The sequence below is a fragment of the Arachis hypogaea genome, chromosome 12, assembly GCF_003086295.3.
Source record: "Arachis hypogaea cultivar Tifrunner chromosome 12, arahy.Tifrunner.gnm2.J5K5, whole genome shotgun sequence".
Taxonomy (NCBI): domain Eukaryota; kingdom Viridiplantae; phylum Streptophyta; class Magnoliopsida; order Fabales; family Fabaceae; genus Arachis; species Arachis hypogaea.
In genome coordinates this window covers 21843390-21859932 of record NC_092047.1, presented here as the reverse complement: position 1 = coordinate 21859932, position 16543 = coordinate 21843390, and the positions used below count along the sequence as shown (strand labels likewise).

General features: G+C 40.6%; 1 non-coding gene across 1 annotated transcript; it reads right to left on the bottom strand.

The window, feature by feature from the left end:
- Positions 1 to 12652: 12652 nt before the first annotated feature.
- Positions 12653 to 12756, bottom strand: LOC112731108 (small nucleolar RNA R71). Its single transcript, XR_003166900.1, has one exon. It is a non-coding gene; the product is annotated as a small nucleolar RNA R71 (small nucleolar RNA).
- Between the last annotated feature and the right edge of the window lie 3787 nt (positions 12757 to 16543).

Below are 16543 nucleotides of genomic sequence, written 5' to 3'. Positions count from 1 at the left end.
ATTTTTGGCCCAGTTCTTGGCTCAGAAAACACAGATTAGAGGCTATAAAGTGGAAGAATCAATCTATTCATTGAGACAACATAACACAACATTTAGATTTGGCAATTTTAGGTCTTAGATGTAGTTTTAGAGAGAGAGAGGCTCTCTCCTCTCTCTTAGGATTTAGGATTAGGATTAGGATTTAGGATTTCTATTATGATTAGGCTACTTCTCTTCATTCCAGGTTCAATGTTCCTTTAATTTATTTTCTACTTTTATTTATTCTATTACTTTAATTGTTATTTATCTTTTCAATTTGGCTTATGAACTTTCTTATGTTAGAATTGATATCTTTATTTAAATACAATTTGAGGTATTTCAGATTTATGATTGTTTTATTCTATTTATGATGCTTTCAATTTAATTTATATTTTTTCCCTTTTTACTTTGGTTAAGTAATTGGTGACACTTGAGTTATCAAACTCAGCAGTTGATTGGAAATTGGGATTGCTGATTGATTTGGATCCCTCTAAAGCTAGTCTTTCCATAGGAGTTGACTAGGACTTGAGGAATCAAGTTAATTAGTCCACTTGATTTTCCTTTATTTAGTAAGGGTTAACTAAGTGGGAGCAAAATCCAATTCTCATCACACCTGATAAGGATAACTAGGATAGGATTTCGAGTTCTCATACCTTGCCAAGAGATTTTCTAATTATTAATTTATTTTTCTTGTCATTTAAATTACTTGTTCCTTATTTTAAAAACCCAAAAAAAATTATACCTTTTCCATAACCAATAATAAATCATACTTCCCTACAATTTCTTGAGAGACAACCCGAGGTTTAAACACTTCGGTTACAAATTTTATTGGGTTTTGTTACTTGTGACAACCAAATTTTTATACGAAAGGATTCTCTGTTGGTTTAGAAACTATACTTACAACGCGATTATATTTATAAAATTATTTACCGGCAGGAATCTGATCGTTACTGACGCTACAGAAGCCTTGGCCGGTGGCACAGGGGGAGGACCCTCATGATCATCATCTAGAGCAGGCACAATCTTGCCATCCTCCACAACATTATCCATGCTGAATAAGGAGAGATCGGCCTCGGGAGCAAGAACTCGGACCTAGGCCTTCAGGATCTCAAACATGTCGGTCATACTATTCACCATATGTCCCTTAAGCTCGGCATAATCATCTTGGGCAGAATGAAGCCTCTCCTTAATTTCCAGCAGCTCGCCGTAAGTCCGAGTATAGCTCTCTTTATACTTTTTAGCACTTTCCTCGGCTATGTTAGCAGCTGCCTCTGCCACTGTAGCACGATCCTTCTCCTTTTCCACATCAATCTCTAACTTGGCCACCCTAGCGTTGAGCTCGTCCTTCAGACCTTTAATTCTCTCATACTCATATTTGGCATCCTCCATAAAGGCCTTGGTCACATGAACCAGGGAATCCCGGACAACTCGAGATAAGGTCGCACCAAGGTTGGCCATCCAAATACTATTACTTGCAATAAAGTCGAGATGATGAAGGATCGACACATCATCCAAAGGAACCATACCGTAAGGAGCTATCAATTCTGTGGCGAAACCCACACCATCAAACTCTTTATCATTCAGGTCATAAGTCCCAACAGTCTTTTGCTTCTTGGGAGGAGGACCAGCAGCAGGAGGAGAGGAAGTAGGACCAGAAGTCGCCTGAGACGGGTCAGATGGAACTATCCGAACTCTCGAGGTCGGGATAATCTTCCTCGGACCCTGGGACTCAGCCACCGACTTCTTCGGAGGCAGCTGTGTCGAAGACCCCTCCCCCAAAGTCTTACTTGACAGATTTTGGGTAGCCACCACTTTCTTGGCCTTCCGAAAACACTTCATAGAATCTGAAGATTTCACCATCTCTGAAAAGAAGCCAGGAAAACAATTACACAGTAGAAAAAAGGACAAATACCATGAATAGAAAAAAGAAAACCACTTCTACAAAGAAAGAAGTCGGACACTACCTAGTTCGGCACGGAGAGGGAAGGATCTCCTAGAAATCTCTTTATATCCTGTTCACACCCTGGGTCGAGCTATCCGACCCGAGATGTTCAGTGACAAAGCGACCGACCTCTTCAGGTCAGGCTATCCGACCTCTTCTCAAAGAGGTCGGCCAAATCGACAAGAAAGCCCAATAAAGGGCCCAAATAAAGGAACACGACCCAAATCCAAAGGCAATCCAAGCCTATAGAGATAAAGGCGGTTCCCTTGAAGATAAGCTGACTTCACTCAAAATAAGATAAGATAAGATAAGATAACTAACTTATCTTATCAAAAAGGTCAGCCCACACTACTATAAATACACTGGAGCACCTAGGTATAACTCATACTCTGATTCTACTAAAAACCTGCTTAATACCCGTGCTAACTTAAGCATCGAAGTCTCTTGCAGGTACCCCCCACCCTCCGGTGTCCAAGGATCAGAAGTGTAGCCAGTCCAACAAGTCGGACACGACCGCTCCGGGCGCCACCCACCAGCCGGACACGTCATCTCCGACCAGTACAGAAGATCTCGTCCGAGATCAACTTACAGTTTCAGGTAACACTCAGAACATTGGCGCTGTTGCCGGGGACCTGGAAGTCATCCCATCACCATGGCGGATGACCATGACAATGACCATGACTCAGATCTAGAAGATAGAACACCGCACAAAAATACGGGCAATACACTGAAAGATACCCCAGAATCTAACGGGGACAAAAACTCATCAAATCCGTTAGAGGCGCTTCAAGATCGTTTAAAGCTACTTGAGAAAGAAGCCTAACACCAGCGAGCAGCAGGAAAGGATCTACAAAGAGAGATAAGGCGACGCTGGGAATTGGAGGATAAACTTCTAAAAATCGAAGCCGATCTCAAAGCCAAAACTACTCGATCCACCCCTGAGGACAACTCTTGCAAGGATCAAGATCCATTCAATAGGGAGATCATGAAGACCAAAATCCCAAAAGACTTCAAACTTCCAGATATGACTTTGTACGATGGCACCACAGACCCCAACTATCACCTCAGCAATTTCAGAAGTAGAATGTACCTCACCGACACCTCAGATGCAGTTCGTTGCAAAGCTTTTCCAACAACCCTTACCAAAACTGCCATTAGATGGTTCGACAACCTACCTCCAAAATCTATCTCAAGCTTTGATGACTTAGCCAAAAAGTTCCTGGCCAGATTTTCAATCCAAAAAGATAAGGCTAAGCACGCCCCCAGTCTCTTAGGAATCAAGCAAGGAGATCGGGAAAGCCTTCGCAACTACATGGAAAGATTCAACAAAACATGCCTAGACATACAAAGCCTACCAACAGAGGCCGCTATCATGGGTCTCATCAACGGCCTACGGGAGGGACCCTTTAGCCAATCCATATCAAAGAAATACCCAGCATCTCTGGATGAGGTGCAAGAGCGGGCTGAGAAGTACATCAACATGGAAGAAAATTCCCGACTTGGAGAAGCCTCGAGATCTGGTTTCGCCTACCGAGATAAAGATAAAGAATCCAAGAGGAAAGAAGATCGAACGGGGGAGAAAATAAAAAATATCATAATTACACCCCTCTTCGGGTGTCCCTTGTGGATATTTACAAAGAAGTCTGTAACACAGAAAAGATACCCCCAGCTCGACCACTCAAAGGCAAGAGAGGAGGAGGAAATCAGAACGAATACTGTGAATATCATCGAGTCTGAGGACATTCCACCAACGAATGCTTCGACTTAAAAAATGTCACAGAAAAATTAGTGAGGGAAGGAAAACTAGATCGGTTTCTGGCCACCCGAGATGATGAGCAAAGAAAAAGAAGAAGGGATGAAGATGTCAGACGAGCTGAGCGATCACCTCGTACACCAGAAAGACACGTCCACATGATACACGGCGGATTTGCAGGAGGAGGAATCTCCAAATTATCTCGCAAAAGATATCTCAAAGAAGTATATCATGTCGAGGGGAAGGAAGGAGAACCCGACATCCCTGCAATTATGTTCACCAAAGAAGATGCATCCGGTATTATCTCAGGACACGACGATCCCATGGTCATCACCATCATACTAGCAAACGCAAATCTCCACCGTATGCTGAATCAACTCGGCGCAATAGTCTCAACTCCACATCTGTGCATGAAATTCCCAACTGCAGAAGGGATAGCTACAATAAAAGCAGATCAAAAGATGGCACGCCGCTGTTATAACAAAAGTTTAAACCTCAGAGGCAGAGGAGAAGAGTTCCATACAATTAAGCTTGGTGGAGCTCAGAGACGAGAAGAACTCTGTCCACATCCCGAAGGTGAAGTAGAGAAAGTTCAGATCGGAAACACATCGGATATAAATACCTCTCGTTTATGGATGCCTCATCCGGATATAAATACCTCTCGTTTATGGATGCATATTCCGGATACAATCAAATCCCCATGTATCCACCAGATCAAGAAAAGACCTCGTTTTTAACACCAAAAGCAAATTACTGCTACATCGTGATGCCTTTTGGTCTCAAGAATGCAGGAGCTACTTATCAAAGGCTAATGAATAAAGTCTTTTCAGATCATATCGGAAAAATCATGGAAGTCTACGTGGACGACATGTTAATAAAGACACAAAGTGAAGAGACATTATTGTCCGACCTGGCCCAAGTGTTCGACACTATAAGGAAGCATGACATGCGACTCAATCCTGCAAAATGCACCTTTGCAGTAGAAGTAGGCAAATTCTTAGGTTTTATGCTCACACAAAGAGGAATTGAGGTAAATCCGGATAAATGCCAGGCCATACTCAACATGAAGAGCCCAACTTGCGTTAAAGAAGTGCAACAACTCAACAGGAGATTAGCAGCCTTATCCAGATTCTTTGCAGGATTAGCGATAAGATCTCTCCCTTTCTATGCTACTTTAAGGAAAGGAAAGAAGTTCGAATGGACAATGGAGTGCGAGCAAGCCTTCCAGGATTTCAAAAGTTTCCTGGGACGACCACCTATTCTAACTCGACCACGAAAGGAAGAGCCACTCGTATTATACCTCGCGGTAGGAAGTCGGGCAGTAGCCTCAGCACTGGTTCGAGAAGACGACAAAGGGCAACAACCTGTATACTTCATCAGTAAAGCGCTGCAGGGATCTGAGTTGAACTACCAAAAAATAGAAAAGTTTGCCTATGCTCTCATACTGACATCTCGACGACTTCGCCCGTACTTCCAGGCTCACACCATTAAGGTTCGGACTAACCAGCCCATAAAAGGGGTATTGCAGAAAACAGATCTAGCAGGCAGAATTTTACAATGGGCAGTCGAATTATCTGAGTTCGACCTCCAATATGAAGCTTGGACAACTATCAAATCACAGTACTTAGCCGACTTCATTGCAGAATTCACAGATACTCTGGAAACCCCCACATAATGGAATCTCTACGTGGACGGTTCCTCGAATAAGACTAGAAGCGGCGCAGGTGTGATAATAGAAAGCAACCAAGGAACACAAGTTGAGCTTCCCTCAAATTTGGGTTCCCGGCCTCAAACAACTAGGCAGAATATGAAGCATTACTAGCTGGTTTGAAGCTGGCTAAGGAGGTGGGAGCTCAAAGACTCAACATCTTCAGTGATTCACAAATAGTTACCTCACAAATAACAAGGAGCTACCAAGCCAAAGATCCCATCATGAGAAAGTATTTGGATAAGACCAAGGAACAACTCGGATAACTCGGGGAATATAAGATCCACCACATACCCCACGAACAAAATGCCTGAGCTGACGCACTCTCAAAGCTAGCCAGCACCAAACCAGGGGGCAACAATAGAAGCCTCATCCAGGAAATGCTACAAAACCCGTCAGTCTCGGAAGAGGAAAAAGTTCTAGCCATAACAGGTCAGGATCAAGGATGGATGACCCCCATAATTAATTACCTCAAAATAGAAACACTCCCCACAGATGAAAAGGAGGCAAAGAGATTAAAACGGGAGGCACAGTACTACACTATCATAAACAACACCCTATACAAAAGAGGGATTTCAATACCACTATTAAAATGTGTGCCGACCTCTAACACAAGGAAAGTTTTAGAGGAAGTACACAGTGGCATTTACGGTAATCATCTCGGAGCACAAGCTCTCACCAAAAAAGTACTCCGGGCGGGATTTTATTGGCCAACTCTACAAAAGGAAGCTACAGAGTTTGTAAGGACATGCCCACCATGCCAGAAACATGCCAACTTTCACATCGCTCCGCCAGAAGAGCTTATCAGCGTAACCTCACCTTGGCCATTTGCAAAATGGGGACTCGACCTTCTCGGACCCTTTCCTCAGGGATCGGGATAAGTTAAATTCCTCATAGTAGGGGTAGACTACTTTACAAAGTGGATTGATGAGCGGATATTTTATACGCTTTTTGGGGTTAATTTCATATAGTTTTGAGTATGTTCTAGTTAGTTTTTAGTTTATTTCCATTAGTTTTTAGGAAAAATTCATATTTCTGGACTTTACTATGAGTTGTGTGTTTTTCTGTAATTTCAGGTATTTTTCTGGCTGAAATTGAAGGAGCTGAGCAAAAATCTTATTCAGGCTGAAAAAGGACTGCTGATGCTGTTGGATTCTGACCTCCCTGCACTCAAAGTGGATTTTCTGGAGCTACAGAACTGGAAATGGCATGCTTCCAATTGCGTTAGAAAGTAGACATCCAGGGCTTTCCAGCAATATATAATAGTTCATACTTTGTACAAGGAAAGACGACGTAAACTGGCGTTCAACGCCAGTTCTCTGCCCAATTCTGGCGTCCAGCGCCAGAAAAGGATCAAAAGCTGGAGTTGAACGCCCAAACTGGCACAAAAACTGGCGTTCAACTCCACAAATGGCCTCTGCACGTGACTCACTTAAATCTCAGCCCCAGCACACACCAAGTGGGCCCCAGAAGTGGATCTCTGCATCATCCATCATAATCCACTCATATTTTGTAACCCTAGGCTACTAGTTTAGTATTTAAACAACTCTTAGAGACTTATTTTATATCTCATGACATTTCAGATCTAAACTTTGTATTCTCTGATGGCATGAGTCTCTAAACCCCATTGTTGGGGGTGAGGAGCTCTGCTGTGTCTCGATGAATTAATGCAAGTATTTCTGTTTTCCATTCAAACATGCTTGTTCCTATCTAAGATGTTCATTCACGCTTAACTGTGATGGAGGTGATGATCTGTGACACTCATCACCTTCCTCAAATCATGAACGTGTGCCTGACAACCACCTCCGTTCTATATACGATTGAATGAGGATCTCTTAGATTCCTTAATCAGAATCTCCGTGGTATAAGCTAGAACTGATGGCGGCATTCATGAGAATCCGGAAAGTCTAAACCTTGTCTGTGATATTCCGAGTAGGATTCAAGGATTGAATGACTGTGACGAGCTTCAAACTCCTGAAGGCTGGCGTTAGTGACAGACGCAAAGGGATAGTAAATCCTATTCCAACCGGATCGAGAACCAACCGGTGATTAGCCGTGCTGTGACAGAGCGCGTGAGCGTAGTTTTCACTGGAAGGATGGAAGGTAGCCATTGACAACGGTGATCCACCAACACACAGCTTGCCATAGGAGGACGTGCGTGCGTGAATCAGAAGACAGAGGAAAGCAGAGATTCAGAAGACAAAGCATCTCCAAAACTCCAACATATTCTCCATTACTGCACAACAAGTAACCTTTAATTTATGCTCTCTTGGTTATTCGCAATTCAACTGATAAACATAATTGACTTCCTGACTAAGATTTACAAGATAACCATAGATTGCTTCAAACCAACAATCTCCGTGGGATTCGACCCTTACTCACGTGAGGTATTACTTGGACGACCCAGTGCACTTGTTGGTTAGTGGTACGCGTTGTGAAAAGTGTGATTCACAATTCGTGCACCAAGTTTTTGGCGCCGTTGCCGGGGATTGTTCGTGTTTGGACAACTAACGGTTTATTTTGTTGCTTAGATTAGGAAAAATTTTTTTTTCTTTTGTTTGGTTTAGAGTCTTTTATTATTTATCCCTTGTTAAAACACTTTAAATTTATAGCTCAATTAGTTAGAACGTGGTGTTTATGTTCATGGTAATTGGCTATCATATTTTTTAAAATCTTTTTCAAAAATAATTTTTTCTATTAAATCCTGTGCCAAACTTTAAGTTTGGTGTTTTCTTGTTGATTTTTCAAAAAAAAAAAAAAATTTTCTTTTTCAAAACAAGTGTTACATTCATAACTCATTTGGTTAGAGCGTTAATCTGTGTTCTTGGTAATTGGGTTAGAATATTTTATATTCTTTTCAAAACCTTTTTCATAAATAATAATTTCTCTATTAAATTGTGTGCCAAACTTTAAGTTTGGTGTTTTCTTGTTAAATTCCCTTTGGTTTTCGAAAATTTTGGTTTGGTTTTCTAAAAATTTTAAGTTTGGTGTTCTTTCTTCATGTTCTTGTGTTCTTGTGAGTCTTCAAAGTGTTCTTGAGTTTTCCTTGTGTCTTGATCTTAAAATTTTTCAAGTTTGGTGTTCCTTGGTGTTTTCCCTCCAAAATTTTCAAAAACAAGGAGCATTAGATCTAAAAATTTTAAATCTTATGCTATCTTATTGTTTTTCTCTCTCCTCTTTAAATTCAAAAATATCTTTTCTCTCTGTTTTAAAAGCAAATTTTTGAAATCTATTTCAAAAATTCAGATTTTTTTTTTAAAATTTAAAACCTTTTTTCAAAAAAAAAAAAAAATCATCATATCCTTTTCAAAATTTCCTAACCACTTTCTCTCTCCTCAGTTTTTCGAAAATCTTCACTCAATTTTTATTTATTTTATTTTGATTTATTTTCGAAATAAATAAATAAATAAATAAAATAAATAAATAAATAAATAAAATAAAATAAATAAAAAGGTAAATCAATCCAAGTTATATCCCTTTATCCATCATGGACATAAGTGGAAATGAACAGTCCAGGAGGACTCTGGGGTCATATTCTAACCCCTCTACTGCTTCATATGGGAGTAGCATATGCATACCCTCCATTGGAGTTAGTAGCTTTGAGTTGAATCCTCAGCTCATTATCATGGTGCAGCAAAGTTGCCAGTATTCCGGTCTTCCACAGGAAGAACCTACAGAGTTTCTGGCACAATTTCTACAAATTGCTGACACAGTACATGATAAGGAAATAGATCAGGATGTCTACAGACTATTACTGTTTCCATTTGCTGTAAAAGATCAAGCTAAGAGGTGGTTAAATAACCAACCTAAGGCCAGCATAAGAACATGGAAACAGCTGACAGAAAAATTCCTGAATTAGTATTTTCCTCCAAAAAGGATGACACAGCTAAGGCTGGACATCCAAGGCTTTAAATAAGGAGATAATGAATCTCTTTATGATGCCTGGGAGAGATACAGAGAGATGCTACGAAAATGCCCCTCTGAAATGTTTTCAGAGTGGGTTCAGTTAGACATCTTCTACTATGGGCTTGTAGAAGGAGCTCAGATGTCTCTAGATTACTCAGCTGGTGGATCTATTCATATGAGAAAGACAATTGAAGAGGCTCAAGATCTCATTGATACAGTTGCCAGGAATCAGCATCTGTATCTAAGCAGCAACCCTTCCATGAATGAAGAGGTTAAAACAGTAACTGTTGAATTCAGTTCTGTAAAACAAGCTGCTGAATTCAATCAGCAATTGGATTTTCTAACAAAGCAGTTAGCTGAATTCAAGGATGATGCCAAGGCATCTTAGGCTAGTTTCACTAGTATTTTTCTGTTAGTTTTAGTGGTTTTATGCATTTTCTTGAGCTTAAAGTAACCAAGAATGGTTAAATGAATAACAAAGCAATGAACCATCCAAACAGTATGATTTTGATGCAAATTCCATGAGTTTTTAGTTATATTACTTGAATGCTATGAATGGAAGATTTCTCATGAAATTTTGCAAGACTTTGATGCAATTGTTTGGATGATTTCAGGGAAGAAGAGGCTAGGCAAGGAAGCAACAAAGTCAATAAAGGAAGCTTGAATATCACATGTGGAGTTTAAGTTGCAGTTTAAGCTTAAACTGTAGCTTAAACGCCAGAATCATGAAGGCTAAGAAATGCTGAAACTGAAGTTTAACCTCCAGTTTAACCTTAAACTGGAGGTTAAACGCCAGAATGAAAGTCTCACCAAAGAAGCATTTCCACGTTTAACCTCCAGTTTAACCTTAAACTGGAGGTTAAACGCCAGAATGAGAATGCCACTCAGGAAGCATTTCCACGTTTAACCTCCAGTTTAACCTTAAACTGGAGGTTAAACGCCAGAAGTAAGAAAGGCACCAGGAGCATTCCACGTTTAAGTTCCAGTTTAACCTTAAACTGGAGCTTAAACGTGTTCGACCAAGTTTTCTCCTCCAGGGCTGCCTTCTTCCATTTCCACGTTTAAGCTTCAGTTTAACCTTAAACTGGAGCTTAAACGTGCTTCCACAAAAGGCATCACTGGAAGTGTCTGGCGTTTAAGCTACAGTTTAAGCTTAAACTGCAACTTAAACGCCACTCTTGGAAAAGGTTTCTGGGCCAAAAATATTGCGGTTTAAGTTAGTATTTGAGCACAAACATTAACTTAAATATACTCTGGTATGAAACCCAATTGAATATCATGGTTTATGGGATTGGGCCTGAAGGATTGATGAGTCTGAAATTTCAATTTATTGAGTCATGTGTCATTATTTGATTATCACTAAGTTGGCTCAATGAATGTTACAGAATTTGGATCAACAGCCTCATCAAGATTATGGATCATAAACCCAAGGCAAAAGGAAAGCAGGGAGAGGCCTCAAATCCCAAGAAACACAACAGAAGCTCAATATAGAAAGTGTATAAATAGGATAGAATTTAAGTTAGGAAGGACTTTACCTTTTCATTTGGCTAGTTTTCATATCTTTGTAATTGAATTCAGAGCTATGACTCACTAAACCCTCTTTCATTGGGTTAGGGAGCTCTATTGTAATTCAATGAATCAATAATAGTTTATCTTCTTCTTCAATCTTTTCTCTTGAATTTTGTTAGAAAGCTTCTCGATCTAATTCCATTGGGTAGTTGTCTTGGGAAAGAAACTACCCATAATTGGAATCCTTCGGAACCTTGGGAAAGGAATGGAGGATTCATGCTAGAGAAGCTTTCTCACAGTGAATTGGATTGGGGTTTGGATGGATATTGTGACATGTAATCCTACCAAATTGTGGTTCATGAAACTGTGTGGTATAATCAGTGATCGAGCATCATCTCTTCTTATGAACATTTAAACCAAGGGATTGGGAATTTGTTTGTTTTTAGAGAGAATTGGTGAGCCAAGGGATTGGGATCCAATCATATAAGATTGCCAAGCAAAATTCAATGAACGCATTGCTTGAGGAAGAGATAAACATGTTTTGATTCGGAGATCTCAATATCTCCTATAACCCAATGAATTCCCCATATTTGATTTCCACTTTCTCTTTACATTCTGCAATTACATTCATGCAATCACCCCCATTCCCTTTTAATTTCAGCAATCTAGCTTCTGCTCTTTAATTCATGCAATTTAAGATTCCGCCATTTAAATTTCTTGTCATTTACGTTTCCCGCCAATTTTACATTCCGCAATTCTCATCTAAATCTTGATTCCGCTCAACTAGAACAAACTTCTAATCCGAATTGCTCACTCAACCAATCCTTGTGGGATTCGACCTCACTCTATTGTGAGTTTTTACTTGACGATAACCGGTGCACTTGCCGGAAGGAATTTTGCCGATCGTGCAATTTCCTAAATCGTAGCATAACAAGTTTATGCGCATCAAGTTTATGGTGCCGTTGCCGGGGATTGGTTTTCGATTGACAATTCTCAAATTGGAAGTTAACTAGATTGAGCATTTTTTTTGTTTTGATTAATTCAGTACACGTTACTTGTTGAATTTTAATTTCTGCACTCTGTTACATGCTATCTTTCTTTATGCCTTTAAATTCAAGCAACTAACTCACTGACTCACTAACTGTTTGAATTAATTCCTCAACTGCTCTAACCATACTCTTCCATTAACCAAGAGTATTTCACTTGTTTGTTGCCTGTGCTGTGTTCTTGTATGACAGGTAGGAGAGGAGAGACATCAACTCCTCCATATACCGAACCAGAGAGGACCCTTCATAGACTGAGAAGGGAAGCAAGAGGGAAGAGAGTACTGGGAGAAGAGGAATCTGAAGGAGAATCTGAGGACAATTTTGAGGAAGCTTTAGATCTCAACATGGATAGAGAAGTTCACAACCATGAGAGAGCAGATGGAAACAATGCCATTCCTGAGAGGAGGGTTCTTAGTTCATACATAAACCCAACCTCTGGGAATTGTGGTAGCAGCATCCAAAAACCACCCATTCAGGCCAACAATTTTGAGCTCAAACCACAGCTAATATCACTTGTGGAGAATCATTGTTCATTTGGTGGAAGTGCTAATGAAGACCCAAACCAACATCTCACAAAATTTCTGAGAATTTGCGACACTGTGAAGTCCAATGGAGTCCAGGAAGATGCATATAAACTGCTTTTGTTCCCATTTTCACTTAGGGACAAGGCAGCTAAGTGGCTGGAATCATTCCCAAGGGGGAGCCTAACAACCTGGGACGAGGTGGAAAGCAAGTTTCTGGCACGTTTCTACCCCCCACAAAAGGTCAATAGGCTTCGATCTGAGGTTCAGACTTTTAGACAACAAGATGGTGAAACTCTCTACGAGGCATGGGAGAGATTCAAGGATTTGACAAGGAAATGCCCACCAGACATGTTCCATGACTGGGTGCAATTGCATATTTTCTATGATGGACTGTCTTATGAATCAAGGAAGGCTGTGGACCATTCATCAGGAGGTTCATTGAACAGGAAAAAGACTGTGGAAGAAGCCATTGAAGTGATTGAAACAGTGGCTAAGAATGAGTACTACTATGCATCAGAGAGACACAACACTAAGGGAGTCATGGAGCTGAACCATGTTGATACAATTCTAGCCCAAAACAAGGTGTTTGCCAAGCAACTAGCAGAGCTCACCAGGAAATTAGAAACAAAACAAGTGGCTGCAATACACACACAAGATCAAGAGGAAGAAAGCACTGAAGGAGGTGATTGGGAAGAGGCCAATTATGTAGGAAATCAACAAAGGCAACCATATGATCCACATTCCAACACTTACAACCCAGGCTGGAAAAACCACCCAAACCTTGGGTGGGGAAACCAGCAAAACCAACATAACAAGTCCACATACCAAAACTCCAACCAAAGATCATACCAAGCCACACAAAACACTTACTCTCAACCACCATATCATGGCCAAAATAATCAACCTACCCAACCTAACCCGAACCAACAATTTCAAGATCAATTAAACAGGATAGAAGGAATGCTGGCACACATGGGTCAGGACATAATTGAATTGAAAAGCTTCAGAGATGATGTGAGATCTACCTTAAGAAACCATGGTGAAAAACTCAAGAGGATGGAGTCTCAAGTAGGAGAGCTATCTCAACAGGCCCCCAAATCAACTGCAGTATTCCCTAGTGACACAGAAAAGAATCCTAAAGGGGAACAAAAGGGAGTGAGATGGGAAGATTGCAAAGCCATCACCATATTGAAAGAAGTCTCAGAAGAAGAAGGAATCAGATCCTCAGAACAGGAGCCAGAAATCTTGAAGGAAGGTGTGGTGGAAGCTAAGCAGGAAAGTGAAACTGAGCAAGCCAAGGAACTGCAAAAAGGCACGATGGAAACATACCAACCAAAAGCACCATTTCCTCAGAGGTTAGGAGGAGGTGAAAAAGGGAAAACCTATTCAAGGTTTTTAGAGACATTTAAGTCTCTCCATATCAATATTCCCTTTCTTGAGATTCTCCATCAAATGCCTACACACATCAAGTATTTAAAGGAATTGTTGAGCAAGAAAAGAGTTTTGAAGGGAGGACAAACGATAACAATGAACAAAGAATGCAGTGCCCTCATCAAGAAGGACACAGTCTCTAAGAAAACAGACCCAGGAAGTTTTCATATTCCTTGCATCATAGGGGAAACAAAAATTGACAGAGGATTCTGTGATCTAGGAGCTAGCATAAATGTGATGCCTCTAACTCTTATGAAGAGGCTACAATTGAATGAGGTGAGATCCACTGATGTAATCATACAACTGGCTGACAAAACTCAGAAGCAAGCTGAAGGGGTAGTTGAGAATGTGCTGGTGAAAGTGGGAGATTATTACTTCCCCACAGACTTTGTCATTTTGGACATAGAGGAAAGCTACTTACACCCTATCATTCTGGGCAGACCATTTCTAGCCACTACTAGAGCGCTCATAGATGTAGAACAAGGAGAGCTAATTCTGAGAATACATGATGAACAGCTCATTTTCAAAGTTTTCAAACCTGCATCTGAGCCTGAACCAGAACCTGAAAAACCTAAGGATGATAGTAGCCATCTGTGTTTGGAGGAAAGTAATCCAGCAGCTGAAACTCTAAAACAGTCCTTGGAAGGCAAACAAGAGTTGCAAGAGTTAAAGCCACAAGAATCAATGGAAACAGATCAGAAGGATCTTCCTAGCATAAGGGTCAATGAAGAAATCCTCAAGAGAAAGGGAAGAATGATAGGGAAATTGCCAAGAGGGTGGAGAAACAAGAAAATTCCCACTGAAGGTTTTTCTCCGGGAGATAAAGTGATATCAAGTCATTATCTGCCAATCCCACCTGGCCTCAAAACCATTCCTTCCCAGCTCCCTCAAGTGTTCACAATCAGGAAAGTTCTTTCTATGGAACATTTAGAGGTCATGAAGGAATCAAGTGGGGACGTTTGCATAGTGAGAGGAGAAGACGTCAAGCACTACAATCCACCCTAACAAGGGACAACCGTCAAGCTAGTGACGTTAAAGAAGCGCTTCATGGGAGGCAACCCATGTTTTTAATATCCTTACTCTTTATTGTTTTGTTTTGCATCTAATAAAGCATGGTTTCTTATGCATGAACTTGAATCCTCAGGACAACTGCTGAAAGAGTGCACTAAACATTGCATGTAAAATACAATTTGTCTCTAAGTTTGGTGTGCCTGAAGGCACCCAAATTTTATTCAAAATGCATTCAATTTTTCATGCAAAGTGCACAACCAAACATTAAGTTTGGTGTTCCTCTTTGAACACGGTTCATGAAAAGCAAGAAGTTCCTCTGGATTTCGAAATTCATGACAAGTAGACCATTCGCATGTTTTAATACTTTGGTTTCAATTACTTAGGGTAGTAAATTTGTTTAGAATCAAAGAGCCAAAGTGACTATGATTTATTAGAATTATGCACATTCATTAAGGACAACCAATATGGATTTCATGTCATCAGGAGACTTTACCAAACACTAAGTTTGGTGTCCAGTAATAAGTGTGCATACATACACAAGTCACGGCTATAAGCTCATGAAGTCAATCATTGATTTACATGTGCAAGTACTATTCATCATTCACATGGACCGAAAAATGATAGCAAACTTGTTTGCTTGTGCAGGTACAAAAGAAAAGACAAAAATGGAGGAAAAAGACAAAGGGAGGTACGGTGCTTGGTCAAAAAGAAAGTTCACAAGTCTTTGAAGCTAACACATGGGAAAAGGAAGTTCTGCAAGAAAAGATTGCTACATGTACAACCTAATGCACCCAGAATACTTCCAAGAAAATGAAAAGCAATTCGTCCTTCTCCCTAATTCATATATTTACCATCAAGCCACCCTTCACAAACCACCCTAGCCGTCCATTTTTCACTTACGGGCACTATAAAGAACCACTTGGGGAACGAGTTCAACACCACCAAATCTCCTTCATGCACATTTCCTTCATCATAGCATAAACTATCTCTTGCCAAAAACAACCTCCCCACACTTCCAACAACACTTCTTGCTTCACCTTGTCAACTTTAGCTTGTCACTTACCCCAAAACTAAAGAACCAATGGCAGCTTCATCTAGCCACAAAAGAAGAAAAGACAAGCAACCAATGGAGGAGAACAGGGAATTCGATGCAAGGAGATACAAATCAGTTTTCCATGAGATTCAAGCCGAATGGATGAGACCTAAAAGGGTACTAGCTGAGGTTCCCTTTGACCTTGAAAAGGATGAGTTCCCAGGTGTTTGGGAGAAGACCAAAAAGAGGAAGTGGGAGCTCCTGACTAAGCCAATCACTAAAATCAACATCAACTTGGTGAAGGAGTTCTATGCAAATGCAGTGAGGGAAGACTCAACCAAGAAACCCACATACAAAAGCTATGTGAGAGGGGTGGAAGTTGACTTCAGCCCCAAGGCAATCATGAAAACTCTTGGCCTGAAAAACATACATTTCAGCCAAGCAAGTTATGAGGAAAGGATGATAGGAGAACCTGACTACACGACTATTGCTGAAGATCTTTGTGCCATCAGAGCTGAATGGGTGAGAAAAACAAGAGGGGCTCCAAGAGTCTTGAGAAGGGGAGACCTAACACCTGAAGCTAAAGGGTGGTATGCAATAGTTAGGAGATCCATCCTACCCACTGCAAACTCTTCAGAAATAGTCCCTAAAAGAGCCATCTT